Genomic DNA, 17,580 nt, shown 5'->3' on the forward strand with positions numbered 1-17,580 from the left:
TTTAAATGTTAAAATGGTGTGTAAAATAAAGCACTATTTTTATTAACAGTGATAAGAGTAAATCTAGGTAAATGGATAGTCAGAAATCTAATAAATCCACCTGGTATTTACCATAGGTATAGATTAGATTCAATGTCTCTTGTAGATAACTATTTTTTATTTAAAACTAACTCTACGTGTACAGTTACATATAAAAATGTTTAGAAGCTTAATGCATCAAACTATAAATAGTGGTTATATCTTGATAATAGGATTTTAAATCATTTTTTCTTTTTTGCATGAATGCAGTTATTGTTTATGTTCTTTTCATATAAAGTATAGAAAATAATATCTTTATATTCTGAATATTCAGTAACACCTATTTTGAAGATGAAACAATAAACTGAGTTACTTTTAAAAGAACCCCACTCAGCTTTTTATATAGTTGTTGAATAAATGGAGTGTTTGAGTTAACATCCCTGGTAATGAGCAGGGTGATGAGGGTGATGAATCAGAGTTTTCCTATGTCAGTCATAAAAAGCAGTATCCCAGAGCTCTGAACAATCGGGTCCATGTTAACAAGCCCTCCTTTTGAACACACTACCCAAATAAGAAAACCATGGGACTGTTCCAGAGGCTATGCTTTTACTCTGAGTTTTCAAAGAGATGTTTTGTGTATTTTTTCTTTTCTTTTGCAAATGTCAACGGTTCCTCCAGAGAGAAGAAAGGATGGAATTAAAACTGAGATAGGCGAATGTGAATTCGGTAGGTAGTAAAGCCTTCTTGACTTCAGCTAAGGAATAATTGGCAGAAGAACTTGGTTCGGTCAAAGAAAATTAGTCGCTTCTCTTCTAGGAACTTTTCTTGCTGGGGCACAGTCCAGCTATGAAGACACCCTGAGAGAATGAGAGAGAAGGAAAAGGGGATAGACTGGGACCTTTCATCTTTTGTGAAGAACAACCCTTAAGTCAGTTAACAGAGACATACTTGTTCATGTCTGCTGGCCAGAGCACCAGAACACACCTGTAGTTAAAGTTCAATTGATGGGCTTGCTTGCAGCAAGAGAGAATAGTTATTAATAGGGAAATATGGGGTGTCTCAAAAGGGAGCAGTTAGGGAAGGATTCTTATAGGTTGTGGGGAGGGGGTTGGGGACAGATTCATCATAGGATGATCTTTGCAGAGATTGCTTAGAATTCATAAATTGCAGAGTTGCTTGCTCAGTGGTTTAATCTATAGAACACCTGAATCTGTGCAGGGTTACTGTGTGGTCAGTTTTTCTGCAGACATTTAGAGCCTATGGGTCAGAACGAGCTGGTGTTTAAAGTTTGGGCTTACATAATTTTCTTCCTTTCATGGTTTAATGCAGTTGATCTGTTTTGTGAGTCACGGTATAGTTCTGCAAATTATGGCTTCTGTTTCAATTCCATTGGGTGACCACATTTCAGGGGAGAAACAGGGGATAGAAAAGTGCAGGAAAAAATGGAGGCGAGGAAATAGGCACTTGAGCATCCCATGTGTGCTAAAGGATAATGCTTGTAAATATTGTACATATGCTTCTCTCTGTACACTTTACTCTCCTTCCACTGATCTTTATTCAACAAACTGTTTTCCAGCAGGAAAAAGTAAATAACCTCTAGGAAATGTTTCCAGGGGTTAAAGTAGGGCTTTCTTCTCATTTGTTTGTCCTTTATAAAAGTCAGACGCTGACCAAACCTCTCCATTTCTTCTCATCCACATGATCAGCCATATAGTCCTTGGACTTTGCCCCTGTTTCCCATTGATCCTAACAGACATAATACAATCAACTTGCCTGATGGGGACTCATTACCCAAATGGTCCTGAGACTTCCTGTTTGGGTCCATTCCCACCTTCAAGAGACACACTCTTTGCAAATAAATCACTGTATCTTTTGTCAACAGCAGCATTTCTTTCTCCTATCAAATATTTTACCCATTGGATCAGAAAGCATGACCCATGAAATCGACCCCCCCACATATTTTTACTTGTCTTTTCAGAAGTTGGCATCAGATGTGTCAGTGTCTGAGTTACTCCATATTCCTCCAGGCTGTTCATTTGATGCAAAATCGTAAGGATACAATTGGCATTCCTATAGCTTTCTCTTAGATCTTTCTTCAGCCTGAGAAACACCCCAGGGCCATAAAGGGTAACGTGGAAACCCATTCTGATCTGGGTAAATAGAGGGAAATAGAATTTGCCTGAAGGTTCAGACTGGGCTCAAAATTAGGGACTAGAACACACAGTAACTTTCTGATTTTCATTTCCTCTCAGGCCCCTCAGGTTGGATGTCATACTCTAGCCCTTGGTTTATCTCTCTGATACAATCAGCTGAGAATCATCAGATACTAAGAAATCATTAAGGAGCCACAGTAGTCATTCTTTTTGCAAATCCTCATAAATTTGCCTCAAGAGGGAAGTGGGGGTAAGATGCAGGAGGAAGAGGCTGAAACTCATGGCTATGGCCATTGGCCTTTTGGTAGAGTTTCCTTCATGGCTTCACACAATTTTTCTTGAGTTATGCTCCTTGGAACACATTCATTCACTGTGGAAAGATGGCAAGTTGCATCACATTCTAAGATGTGATTCTAAGATGTGTCCTTCATTAGATTTCTCTCCTTTTTTGTATCTATTTCTTCCTGGGAAAAATGTAGCTCCCTTGTTCCAATCCTTTTCCTGTGGGTGGTTGTTTCAGCATAAGACCATACAATAAAAATGAAAGAAAACATTCCTCTAACAACCCATATTCTTTATTTTAAGCAGGCCAAGGACCCTAGAGAGATCAAAGCACTGTCTTGCCTGGGCTAGGGAGCATAAGGATGGGTTAGTGTAGGGTGGGTGATTTGTAAACTAATTTTGGACTCAAAACTTTTGTTTAATTTCTTCACACAGCATCTCCCCAGTCTCATTACATTAGATATGAATGGAGGGAGCAGCGCCTTGTGCAGGTAGAACGGGCTGACCCTAAAACATGATTCTGGCACTGAAGAATTGGCTCTTTGAGATTCAGATATCTCCCCTGGATTTGACAGATTTCCAATACTAAGCCACAGCCTCCTCTGATGCAAACAGCAATCTGGGTTGCTGGGAATTGAAGAGGGTCTTCAGAAAAAGGTCCACCAGCAGACAAGCAAGTTATGGATTTGGCTCACCAAGCCAATCACAGAGACCAGTTTCATGGGCCTGGTGAAATACTGTTTTGTTTTGTTTTTCTTCAGTCCAAATAAGTGGTGTTGGTTTGTGTCTTTTTACCTCCTAGAGAGATTTATTGAAGAAAATTCTGAACATGACATGAGTTTAGTACACTTTCAGTGCTCCTATATGTCGCTCCTGTTTGGAATGTCCCTTTTCCCAAATCTGTTAAACAAACTCTTGTTCAAAAAATCTTCTCTTCTCATGCCTTCTTCCCTGGGCCTCCCATGTTGAGTCCATTACTCTGTGCCCGAAGATCTGGCTCTTTATGGCCAAATGGACTGAGAGCTCTTTCAGAGGTGCTCTTTAGGCTTCTTATATCCACAGGCTTAACACAACACCTGTTCACAGGCACTCAACAAAATTGACTCCCTCTCCATTCCTCCTAGGAATATTTCGAGGTTGCCACTTGGAAGGGTGATCCCACTAAGGAGATTTCACATAAAATCCATTCTGCCTTAGCTCTTAGGCCACATCTCGGAAGTTCTTTCCTTCACAGAAGTTCAAGTGTGAAATTTTCACCTTGGACTTTATCCTTCGAAAGCTACTCGGAGAAACGATAATTTCAAGTCATTCTTTAAAGAAAAGATAGGGGCTAGACTGGATGATTTCTCATTGACCTTCCAACCCCTGCCTTCCCTCAGCACACTCAGCTCATGAAAGGAAAACTGTGATGTATTATAGGTAAGAGGACACTTGAGTGGGATCCTGAGGCCTGAGTTCCTTTGCCCAGCTCTACCATTGACAAGCTGAGTTAATCTGGATAACTACTTCTTCCCTAGGACACAGGTTCATCATCTATACATGAGAGGGTTGGGTTCAGTGATGTCCAAATACAACTTCTAACTGACAATGGTCTTAAAATATTAATAGTCTGTGAAATACCAATGTTGGCAAACCAATTAATGGCTATTCTTCTAATATTAGTTTAGCAGATATATTCCTCACCCTCCTGTTGTTTAGAAGTTCTTCATCATTAAAATAATTGAGTGGGATGTTATTTTTATTCTTTCGACCTCTCTGCTCTCCACTGCTTTAATGAAACTCTGCACTGCTATTTGGTGATGAGGCTCCTGGGGCATTCTCTTTTGGGCTGTTGCAACTTAGAGGTGGAGTGGAAAGGGCCCCGGACTAGAAGTCAGATATTCTGAGGTCTAGCCTGGCTCTGCAACTAACTAGCTCTGTGGCCTTGGGCTTGTCAGGTCCCTTGTTGGGGTCTCCATTTCCTTACCTGTTAATTGGGGGGTGTGAGCTAGATTATAGTTCTTTAACTCTTGCTTTCTATGAATTCTAAGCAATGATAACTCCCTAGAGAGTGAGAGCTGAAAGGAAACTTCATGTCACACTACTCCAGGTGTCAAACAATTAATTATGGAATTCCAGCAATCAACCTCCTCTCCCTGCTCCCTACCCCCTGCCTGCCTGCCTTAAGGGCAATTTCAGAGCCTTCTGTTTAGAACAACATCTCAGTCCCAGACTAAATGGCATCTTTCCATCAATGTCAAAGGGAGTTAAAGGGGTCTCTTTACTTAGAACTCTCCTATTTCCCTTTGTGGCGTGGGGATAGGGTGTGCCTTCAGCTTCTGATGCTCCTCTAGTACCTGAGAGCCTATCCTGACTGTATTGTCCTTGGTTCCTGTCTCTTTAGGATGTGTGTTCATTTGAGCAATCCCACCAAACAGAATAGTTGTCTATGTCATTTGATATTCATGGAATTTACCAGGCAAGCTTGTAAGCATATGCTAAAAATGATCGAAGTTCAAGAAGGAAAACAAGGAAGATACCCTTTCCTGTTAGTTCTAGTACCATGTAGGGTTAAAGGACTTGGACTCTGAGGACAACTGCCTTGGTCTGAATCTTTATTTGCCTGTGAGTCAGCCATGTGGCAGAGGGAAATCTACTTTCTGTGCCTGTTTTCTTATTTGTAAAATGGGACTAGTAAATAAAAGTACCAGCCTCACAAGATTAATGAAATAATATATGTTAATTAGTGTAGGGTTTAACACAGGATAGCTTTGAATATTCAAATGATGATGTTTACATTATTTTTGGCTAACCAACACTTGCAGCATGCCTATTCTGCTGGTGAAACCAGCTGTCTTTCTTAGTTTGGCAGCAGCTCATCTCTACCCACTCCCTTGAGTCCTTGCCCCTCTGGGCTCTTTATCATGACTCCTATGAGATCTCACTATTCTTGGATGATTATTCAGTAAAGTGTTTTTCTATTGGAGGAAGCCTCCTTCCAACACTTCCCACCCACCCGGGGAAGCTCTAACTCCTGACCTGTGCAACTGGGCAGCTTATAACTACCCTTTGTAGGAGAGAAGATGCTTAACCGCAGAGGGGTTTTAATCGTTATTTTTGATGTGCACTCAACAAGCATGAGGTCCATAATCCACACACATTTAAAGCATCTTGTGCTGCTCAAAGAGGGGAGAAACTGCCCTCATTTATAGAACCTGCTGAATAGAGGTCTAGTCGGTGTTAATTTTTCAGTATCAGATTCCATTATTTTCTCTCCCTATTTCCCTTCCTTTAATACCAACAGCTGGGACTAGGTAGTGTGCAGCAAAAGGAATCAAGACTTTCTCATGGGGGTGGGGGAAGTAGGAGCAATTCATTTAATGTGTTTTATCCATAGTACAGCACATTTACTCCATGGGTTCAAGGTACCATGTGTCCGTTCTCTCAAAGGCAAGCCCAAATCACTTACAGCATCTTTACAGAAATTCAAAAGTAAATGGAAATATGACTATGAAGCCATCAGATAAAAAGCACTGGCTCCAGGCTTCCCTGGTGGCACAGTGGTTAAGAATCCGCCTGCCAGTGCAGGGGACACAGGTTCGAGCAATGATCTGGGAAGATCCCACATGCCCTGGAGCAACTAAGCCTGTGCGCCACAACTACTAAGCCTGTGCTCTAGAGTCCGCCAGCCACAATTACTGAAGCCGGCGCACCTAGACCCCGTGCTCCACAACAAGAGAAACCACCGCAATGAGAAGCCTGCGCACTGCACTGAAGAGTAGCCCTGCTGGCAGCAACTAGAGAAAGCCCGCGTGCAGCAACAAAGATACGATGTGGCCAAAAATAAAAAAAAAAAAAAAAGCATTGGTTCCTCATGGGGGATTTTGCTTTTTTTCCTCTCTTTCTCTCTCCCTCTTATTTGTATCATCTTTCATAGCAGTAACCTTGAAGAAATGTCCCTTGGGCCTTCCCTACAGATCTTGGAAGGCCAGTTTTGGTAAAAGGTAGTAAAAATATCCAGACCATAGAACTAAACTGAGCAAGATACCTGATTTGGATAATGCATCACCATGGGTAAGCAAGCAATCATTTAAAAACCAAACTAGACTGTATATAAATTTGGCTATATTTGTTAAAATCGAAATATGTACTTAACAACACACAACTTATGTAAACGCTATGTGTCTGGTTCCCATTAATGCATACTGGATGAGTATTGTGGTGATGACTTCTGTGAGGACCAGCCTAAACAATTCTGATGGTGACCCATGTATGGCTAGGTAGGCCAGGTATCTGGAGGAAAAATGCAAATTATAATCAAGGTGAGAAGCAAGGTAACATCTAGCGGTTTGGAACTGGATGTCAGTTCTGAGAATTACACACATGATGTAGGAAATCAGAAGTATGGCAAATGGGATGGAATGCGGCTTCAGGAGGGTTGAAGCAAGTGGCTCTGACCTAAGATCATATATTGCAATAGGATGACAAAAGGTCCACATTCAAATGATCCACTTATGAGACCTGAGAACAGCCCTGACATAGACTCTGTTCTTTCTTATTCCAGAAGAATTCTCATCTGTGTATTACTGGTGACTATAGATACTTTGAAGAATTAATTTGTTATGGGTCATGGATATATGGAGAAAAACTAGAGCAAGAGGAAAAGGAGCAGCCAGTGGAGGTGGCCGTGAGAGATTACAACCACTTAAAACCTAATGCTCTTTCCTGCCTACTCCCAACTCTTCACTGAAAGACCAAAATTTGGGTTCATGCTGCTGCAGAATTCAGGCTTCTTCATAGAAGGAAGGAAACCAAAAGCAATTCATCTAATGCATTTTACTGATTATACAACTCATATACTTCCTGGGTTCAAGATAGCACCTGGCCATTCTCCTAAGGGCAAGTTCAAATCATCCTTTGGTATCTATATAGGGTCTTTCTCTTCCACAGCAGAGAGTAGGAAAAGATGAGGAGTGTGTGTGTGTGTGTGTGTGTGTGTGTGTGTGTGTGTGTGTGCGTGTGTGTGTGTGTGTATGTGTATGGGGGTTGGGGGGGTGGAGAGACAGAGAGAGAGAGAGAAAGATAGGAAGAAATCTAGAGGAAAAATACTCAAGAACTAAAAGGAATTAGTATTTTAAGGAAAAGTCAAGATCTGGAGAAGGACAGTCTGCCAATGTAATGCAGCCTTTAAAGAAGAGGTTCTAGAGATGTCAGGGTCTGGAGTAAGGAAGAATAATCCTCTGGAAGGTTTTGGATGCATTGTTTCCTGGTACCAGAGAAGCAGCCCACAAAAGGTCTTATTTTTCATAAGAAAAATATTGTGAGAAAAACTCTGAGGAAAGAGAGTGCTGCAAGTTTATGGGTGTCTGACAGCACTAAGAAAAGAGACTTTTCAGGATGAAGGGCAACTGGGCTGGGAAGGAGCTAAGCTTTATATGCAGAGTGAACTTGAAATCTGCTGAACTTAGCTTAGCTTGGGCTCCAGAATATTTGTGCTGCAGAGGAGAAACTCCTTTTACTATAAGAGAAAGATCGAGAGGGTGATTTTGCAGATTATTCCCTTCAGCAGGGCAGGGAGCACTGAGGAGGATTGAAAGAAGAGGAGATGTGCTCCGTTGGGTGTTGTCAGGCTTGGTCTGCACAGAGGACAAGGAATGTATAAGGGGGGACCCTGGTCTTGGGAGCCTGAGTCTCCCTTAAAGCCAGTGTGGAGAGCTTCATTTTCTACACTCCATACTTCAGCTGTTGGTAATTTACAGAGGCAGCAACGTAGATCCTGACTGCCCAGAATTCTCTGGGTACCTTAAACCAATTACAACTCTTCACTCTTGCTACAGATTTAAAAATGTATCTGGGATAATGTCAAACAGCATCAGGAAAAGAGTTTGGGCCTCAAATAAAGCGGCAGTGACCTCCTTAACCTCAATTTTCCCTGGATGTCAGGACACCTCTCCACGGGGTGAAGGAGTGTATAAATTTAATCTGGTTGCACATAGCAGGGTTGAATGGGGGGACCAATCAGTGTCACTCTGGGTAGTGACAAGCTAGAAACCTGTCAGTAACGGGCAATGAAGCACAAACTGCTATTAGATACACCCACGCCACTTGAGGAGGACGAAAAGGGGTGGAGAAGTCCTCCCAGGATGCCTTTGGGAGGACGGTTTTTATAGACCTTGAGAGGGAATGAGCTCCCTAGATAGCAAATGAGAGAGGTCCACTCCTGAGTCAGTCAACCGATTCCCATTCAACTATCATTTTAGGAAATGCTGGAAACCATTTTGCAGCTATGATGCTACTCTCTCTCTCTCTTCAGATCTCATAACACGTGTTTGTCTACAAGGGACCTCCTGAGTACTCTTTTTATTCAAAACCTGGTCCACAAATTAGCAGCCTCAGCATCACCAGGGAGCTTATTAGAAATGCAGAATCTCTGACCCCACCCCAGGCCTCTTGAATCAGTACCTGAATTTCAACAAGATTTTCAGATGATTTGTATACATATTAATCACTGTTGTATGGAATTCTCTAAATATCCAGTTTTACTGGAAACAGTCATGTAGACGTTGCAGCTACTTCTTGGACAAGGAGCAGTGACTTCCTTTTGTATAATATGGAATACAGTAAGTCCCCTACATCCGAACAAGTTCCGTTCCAAGAGGGCGTTCATAAGTCCAATTTGTTCATAAGTCCAACAAAGTTAGCTTAGGTACCCAAATAACACAATTGACTACTTAGTACTGTACTGTAATAGGTATAATACTCTTCACACAAAGAATACATAAAAAGCAAACAAACACAAAAAGCAAAGAAAACATGTTTAATCTTACAGTGCACTACCTTGAAAAGTACAGTAGTACAGTACAACAGCTGGCATACAAGGGCTGGCATCGAGTGAACAGGCAAGAAGAGTTACTGACTGGAGGAGGGAGAGGAGGTGGGAGGTGGTAGAGCTGAAGGATCGTCAGCGATAGGAGACGGAGGGCAAGCTGCCATTTCACTCACGCCTGACATTGATGGCACAGGTTCTGGCTCTTTGCTGGATTAAATTCTACTTACTTTCTTGAAAAAACGATCGAGTGATGTCTGGGTAGTAGCTCTTTTTTTCTCGTCATAGATGACACGGTGGCACTGGATTACATTCTGAACATCTGCTGCAACCTTCACGTACCGTTCTACATTTGGGTCCTGTGCCTCTAAAACTAACAGCGCTTCCTCAAATAAAGAAAATCCCCTTGCCATTTCCTGTGTCGTGAATCTCTTCAGTTCTGCAGTTACTTCTTCTTCCTCTTGTCTCTCTTCGTCCTTTCTCTGGGCCTCCAATTCCATCAGGTCTTCGTTATTAGTAGCTCCTCATGTTGCACAGCAAGGAGTTGAATGTTATAAGAACGAGCAACATCTACCATCTTTTCGCCTCACTCCACTCTCTCAAGTATTTTCACTTTTGTTTCTATCGTTATCGCTTGTGGCTTCTCAGCAGTACCAGCTACATCACCGCTGATTTTATGCTTGCTTCCAGACATCCTGGGTTTGAAATAAAGATACTGTACTACTGTACTCTATACAGCAGTGCACAGTAAAGTACACAAAGCACAACCACTTGTGGAGGATGCACGCACATGACAAATGTACACCAGACGCACGAACTAACTTACGTGACTGGACACGTGAACGCATGTTCGCATGTTTGAAAGTTCGCAACTTGAAGGTTTGTGTGTAGGGGACTTACTATATAAACTTTTTCAGCCAATTAAACTGAACTGGATCAAGTAAGAAGAGAACATCAGTTCCCTCCAGCACCCAGTTGTAGCTTCCTGTGGAAGGCAAACACAAATCCAAGAGAAAGGAAAAACTAGGAACTATTCAATTTCTTTTAGACTTGAAACTTGATTCTTTTCAGACTCAGGGTCAGTGTTATTTTCATGGCCCCATTGAGTTGTTCATCTGTCTGAGCATATGAGTGTGTGTGTGTGTGTGTGTGTGTGTGTGTGTGTGTGTGTGTGCTTTGCCCATATAAACCTAAGCATTCTCCTCAGCAATTAGGTAATTTCTAGATCAGGCAACGTGTTTCATCTCTTTGCAGCATCTTTCATTTCTTGAAAGAAAATTATGGAGCATTTTGCCACAGAAACATGCTCTGTGAGAAGACAGAGCAAATAATGCATTAGGGGAAATAAGTGAAACTGCTCAAATTGCTTTAACCCCTCTGTGCTCATCACCACCATTCCCTGTCTGCTCTCACCAACCCTTGCTCAGTGCATCCCTGCCCAACTCCCTGTCAGATCACCTACTCCAAGGGAGGACTTGGAAGTGTCCAGAGGTGAAGACAAGAGCACTGCCCTATCGTCTTTCTTTATCCACAGGAATATGGTGAGAGGCTGGTCTGGGAGGGAAGACATTGAGAATGCAGGGACTCACAAGCCCTAGAAAAAGCACAGAACTGGGGAGTTCATCTGGAGTTAACCTTTGTACTTCTTGTCCTTTTTTTCCTGCCCCAGTGAAACCCATTCTACTTAGTAATCAAGATTCCAAAGGTGGAATAGTCTCCCCACTTTTTCCTCTACTCACATTCTAGCCATTATCAAAGGCCTGAGATTCATTGCATTTATTCATTAAGATACTAACTGAGCTTTAATGAGGTGCTTGTTACTGTTCTAGTTGTTCCAAATACATGAATAAATGAGGCAGAATCCTGACCACTTGCATCTCAGTGTAGAGTAATGAAATAAGTGTGGGCTTTGGGGCCTAAATTGACTGGACTTTGAAAATATATAGTCAAGTTGCTTAAACTCTGCAAGCCTCATTGCTTGTGCAAGCCAGTCTTCTCTTAAAAATGAGACTGTAAATATCTTAAATATAATGACATGACACAGACTTCTTTTTATCCTATTAGGCATATATTAGCTATTTAATAAATGCTAAACTAAATCAAATTTTGAATGCAATTTAAAAATCAATATATAGGAAAACCTGCAGCTCAGCTCTGCTACTGAGTAGCTGAAAGTCTTGTTTAAATCATTTAACTTCAGGGTATTTTATATATAAAAAGAAGAAATTGGAAAATTGCAAAGATGCTTTCTAGAAGTTCTTATACATGATTCTTCTCTAGGAGTCCAAACTGTTGTGAAATGTTACATCTACTCTTCTATAACTAATGCCATAGTCATAATTCACTAAGATTTGCATATATATATATATATATAGTTTATGTGTATACATATACATATATAAAATATATCTTATATCAATAATGCATATATTTATTTTTAGTTACTTTCTGAACAAGATTGAAAGTTCATAAGATATTTCAAAAGATTAAAGATACAAGATACCTTAAAGAAGCCTTTGGACTTGTTTAATACAGAACTTTCCAAACTTATCTTAATCCCTCCTTTTTTTATATAATGCCAATTAACAACTTAGCTTTCCCTAGCATATTCAACTCAAAGTTAAAGTAGACCCTCAGCTTTCTACATTTTAAAATCTCAGATTGTATTGTTGGCAAATGATCTTCAAGTTCCATTTCATGTAGTGATTTTTAATTTTGCTAAGTCATCAATGTGTACCATATTATAGACTAGTGAGTGAGATGGAGTTACTACAGCTCATGACCAAGCCCAGTTGACTCTTCTGCCCATCATTCCTCTCACTGTCACTACCAGCCCCTGATATTGGCATATTGGCTAGATTGTGGATTCACAACGATCTTCTACTAGAAACCTCAAGAACATCAGGAGTTAAATGCAAATATTTCTACCTTTGGTTGCAGGTTCCTGTTTTAGGCCACTGGTACCGCAACTAAAGATGGATCATCATTCTTCTCCTCAAAGCATTGGTACTCTGTTAGAGAAATGTGGTAGACGATCAACAGGTCCTTTCAAGCTCATTGGTAAAATTCCAATTTTCATGAAATGTGAGACATATACCAGTGAAATATGTAGTGACTTAAAAAAAATCCTGACATTTGGTCAGCAAAGTCCAATGTTTTTCCTTTGAGAAATGACCTAACCACATATTCCTCTTGCCAAAACCCATCCTGGCACTTCTGTTAAGGGCAGCTTTTTTTTTTTTTTTTTTTGCTGTATGCGGGCCTCTCACTGTTGTGGCCTCTCCCGTTGCAGAGCACAGGCTCCGGATGCGCAGGCTCTGTGGCCATGGCTCACGGGCCCAGCCACTCTGCGGCACGTGGGATCTTCCCAGACCGGGGCACGAACCCGTGTCCCCTGCATCGGCAGGCGGACTCTCAACCACTGCGCCACCAGGGAAGCCCAAGGGCAGCTTTTTGCAGTATGATAGAATTGTTTCTCAAGTGCTCCTGGTCTCAGGACTGAATCGTGTAAGAGAGACAGTTAAAGACATTTTTTGAAAGCAAAGCCTATTTCAGAGTCTGGGGTTAGACCATCAGTTCACATCTCCAAGTGATATCTTCTCAACTCTTCCCTGTTCCTTGTCTTGAATATTGGACCCTGGGGATGGCTCCTATTGATGATTATGGAAAAGCACAGAAAGAAGAAACTGTTTTTCAATTCAAATGATATGGGCCTGGTTGGAGACAAAACTGTTTATTGGCCTGCATTGTTCAGCAACTAATGAAATTAATTTTTTAAGAAGCATTACAAATGAAATACTGCAGTCACTCTTCAGTGTCCTGGCTCACTAGGATATTAGATGAGCCAGACTTAGGTCTATGGACTTTCCCCAAAAGACTGTTCTTAGAAAAGCCAGAGTAGGTGATGCAAAGATTAAGCACTTCTCAGCAGAATGCTGCAGTATCATGTCTTGAGTTGTTTTATTGTTTTTGTATTAGAGCCAAGAAACATGTGGCCAGCAGTCTGCAACAAGCCCTCTTATTTTCAACATAGCAAATGATAATTCTTGCACTTGAATGCCGTGTGAAATTAGGATTGAAAGACAGAATTCATTGCAAGTCAATTATTGATCTTTAAATGAAGGAAGAAAGTCATTGCTATCAGGACTCTCTAACTCCTGTGAACCATCCTCTAAACCTTGAAGCTTCTCTGGTTACCAGGAAAATGATAGAGGGCTGACTAATAGTGACTTCAGTTTGCAGAGAATGTTTCATCCATCATACTAGTGATTCTGGTTTCTCTTTATAATATTACTGATGATCAGCTGGGGATATTACTTATGACAGATGAAACTGAAAAGGGCTAGCAGAGCATTCTGTGAGCACAGGTAACACAGAAATGAGAAGCTGGGTAGGTAGAAGTGTTCCAAAATCATTAGGATGCAGTTTTGTAGGATGAATAAATCTAGAGGTGTAATGTATAGCATCCTGACAACAGTTAATAAAATGGGATTGGAACTGGAAATTTGCTAAGAGGGTATAGATTTCAGGTACACTTATCGCCAAAAATAAAAAAGAAAAGAAAAGGTAACTATATAAGGAGAAGTTATGTTAGTTAGCTTGACTGTAATAATCACTTCACTATGTATGTGCATTTCAAGTCATCATGTTGTACACTTAAAATATACAGTTTTTATTTAAAAATTAATAAATCAAGACAAAATCATTATATTTCCATACTTTTCAGATGAAAATAGAACTGAGCTAGATCTAGTCAGAGCTGGACACAGACAAGGCTTTTTAAATTTTGTTTCAATAAATTTATTTATTTATTTATTTTTGGCTGCATTTGGTCTTCATTGCTGCACGCGGACTTTCTCTAGTTGCGGCGAGCAGGAACTACTCTTTGTTATGGTGCACGGGCTTCTCATTGAAGTGTCTTCTCTTGTTGCAGAGCATGGACTCTAGGTGCGCGGGCTTCAGTAGTTGTGGCGCATGGGCTTAGTTGCTCTGTGGCATGTGGGATCTTCCCGGACCAGGGATCGAACCCGTGTCTCCTGCATTGGCAGGTGAATTCTTAATCACTGTGCCACCAGGGAAGTCCAAGGCTTTTTTTCTTATGTTTATTTTCCTTAGTTGGAATGAGATCACACACAACAAGAACAACACAAGGAAAATCTAAAAAAGAAGATATGAAAGACAATGACTCTGAGACAAATTATTAGATAAGTTGGGTATTGAATAAAGAAGAATTTATCCTTGTTGGATACCCTCATTTATAATTATGCTCATTTATAATTCCTTCAGGAACAAATTATTTGAAATGAATTTTGTAGCGCTTTAGGTGTAGAACTTTATTTTAGGCCATAGGTAGAATCCAAACCAATGGAAAAGCAGAGCTCTTGATTTGAGGGGCTGTGTTTCACTCCTTCAACATTCATTCACTCAACATCTATTTATTGAGAACCTATTATGTGCCAGGTTCTCTTTTTATCTGAATATTCAGCAATTAACCAAAAGGACAATATGTATTTTTTACAAAATATAAAGAGAGCTATATTGTAGTGGGAAGAGAGACAAAAATGAGAAAATGAGAAAAATATCAGGCAAGATAATTTAAGTTAGTCATAGGTTCCAAGAAGACAATAGTTCAAAGAGAGTAATGGTAGAGTCAGCTACCTTAAACTGAATGGTCAAGAAAACTACTTCTTCTGGTAGGATGGAGTACTTTGCAATAGCCCAATGTTCCAGCTGAGAAAAACAAACAAACAAACAAAAACCTAACCAGACAAAAGACAAAGTTCATCTGTGTAATTGCATCACGGAAATACTAGAATCCTTCAGACCAGACAGGCTAAATTTCTAGAGAGGTGAAAACTGTAGAAAGTGAGCTGATGCTCTGCATCTGCTTGGCTAAATCTAGCATAGACAAGTAACTGATATTATCCAAGGCATAAAGCCACTGCTGGGCCCCAGAAAAACCAGCAGATACTTTGGTAGTTGTACAGAGATGGGAGTGACTAAATTGGAGATTTGAGAGGCCTAAGACATATAGCCAGCATCCTGCTCAGACATTTCTCAAATTTTGAAGCCAGGCAAGGCTTTATGCTAAAAAAGCTACACTGAAACCCCCTGACAAGCAGGGCAGAGGAGACAAAGATGAGAGTCCAGCACCCTCCAAGAGAAGAAGTCCTGATAGCTCATTGAGAGTCATCTTTAAAGATCCCTGCCTCCCAATACTTACGTTCTTCCCACATACAAATCCACTCATCTACCTTTCTAATACTCTCAAAGGCATCAGCCTTGGGCTTGAGAATCTTACCCTCTAAATTAGGCCCAGGTGATGATGAGGTTGCAGCCTCCTTCAGTAAATTTCTCTCAATGTGATGACCTATAGACTAAAGAGACCAGTTACCTGCCCTCTACCTCCACCCCACATCCAATGGTGAGACAAGGGTTAGATAACCACAAGAGACACTCCCTATCAAAAAGTGGGGAGAGGCGGGAAGCACTTTGTAGTTCCTGATCCATAACTGGACACACATGCTAGTTCCTTGATTAGAGTCCAGTCCTGCTCTATGGGAGTGGTTCCATGGCACTTAGCTCTGCATTCTACTGGCTACTGTGAAGCAAAGGGCCCGCCTTCATTCAATGGGGAGGGGCCTACACAACGGCTTGGATATCAGGGGTGTGGTTCATTGGGGCATCTTTTGAGAAAAACTATCACAGTGACATAAAACATCTTTCATACCATACTCAGAGATTTGTCTATTGCTACTTTAAAAAGAATGAGAGGGGATGTAATGTACAGCCTGGTGACTATAGTTAATAATACTGTATTGTACATTTGACGGTTGCCAGAAAAGTCGATCTTAAAAGTTCTTATCACAAGTAAAGAATGTAACTCAGTGTGGTGCTAGATGTTAACTACACTTATTGCAGTGATCACTTTGTAATATACACAAATACTAAATCATTATATTATACACTTGAAAATAATATAATGTTATATGTCAGTAATATCTCAATATTTTAAAAGGAAAAAAAAAGAAAAACAAAAGAGTGAGAGAGAAAAAAGTCTCTATTTTTCTATGTGGATTTGATGCTACACTGGCCTATAAACTTCAATCTGTTATTAAGGGTAATTGCCCAATCTTGAAAAGTAATAAGAGCTGAGCTTGTCTTATAATTCTACTACTTTTAAAAGTGTGACCTTGGATAAAGTCACTTAATCCCTATAAGTGTTATTATCCCAACTAAAAAAAAAATGAAAAACAATGATGTAAACTATAGAGCTCATATGGTTATTGTGAGGATTAAATGAGATAGTGTGTAAAATACTCTGTCCAATGATGCGCATTTTGTAGATGATCTACAAATGACAGCTTAAAAGTATTGTTTACAGGACATAGGCTGAGATAGAAGGATTTTAGGAATGACCTGAAGTTCTATGTTCACAAAATTCAACCTTGCATGAACAGTTGCTATAAAATAGAAGGTAAATGACTTAGATTTTGAGAAACTCACTGTTTTGGGATCACTGTGTTCTTGAGCAAGCATACAGTGTTCTATCAATATTTCTGTGGATGATGATTGGAATTCTCCTAAGGATAAGGCAGGCTATCATCTTAGGACAAGGGCAATCCTATTAGCAGGGGAAGAAGGAACATCTTTGCCAGGTGGATGCATTCAAGAACTTGGGCAACCTGTAAGGATAGCATGCATCCCTGGGCAAAGTTAGTAAAAATTTGGTTAAGTTATAACAATTTGGTTAGTAACTGAAATGTAACCTAACTTTATACTCAAAAAGTGATGAAGCTGGTACATACCACTTGCCCATGGCTGCGATCATTATGGGCATATATCACAGGGGTAAAGTCAGGTTGAACATAGCACCAGAAAATACTGGGCAATGAAAAGGGTTAATTAAACAGGAATTAAACACTTTATGAAGAGTGGACCAGAGGTTCCATAGTATTTATGCACATGACTATGATTTCCAAGCGTCACTGTGTGTGTGTGTGTGGCTGTGTGTGTGCATATGTACAGTTATGGACAATTCTACCAAAATCCCTAGTTTTACTGAATAGAGTAGGCAGAAAGCAATTTAAACTTTTCTTGATGAGAGAGGGTCATAAACACACACACCAGTTAATGTACTATATCTTAGTACAGAGATCTCTTAGAATTGTTTTAGTGAAGAGGGTGTAGTTTATCTTCTCCTTTAATTACCCCCACATTCGTCTGTACGTCCAAACCTTGGTGATTCTTCCAGAGCCTCCCTTGTTCTTTTTTTTTTTTTAAATAGATCTTTATTGGAGTATAATTGCTTCACAATCCTGT

Source organism: Grampus griseus (assembly GCF_964374135.1).
Source record: "Grampus griseus genome assembly, chromosome: 1".
Taxonomy (NCBI): Eukaryota; Metazoa; Chordata; class Mammalia; order Artiodactyla; family Delphinidae; genus Grampus; species Grampus griseus.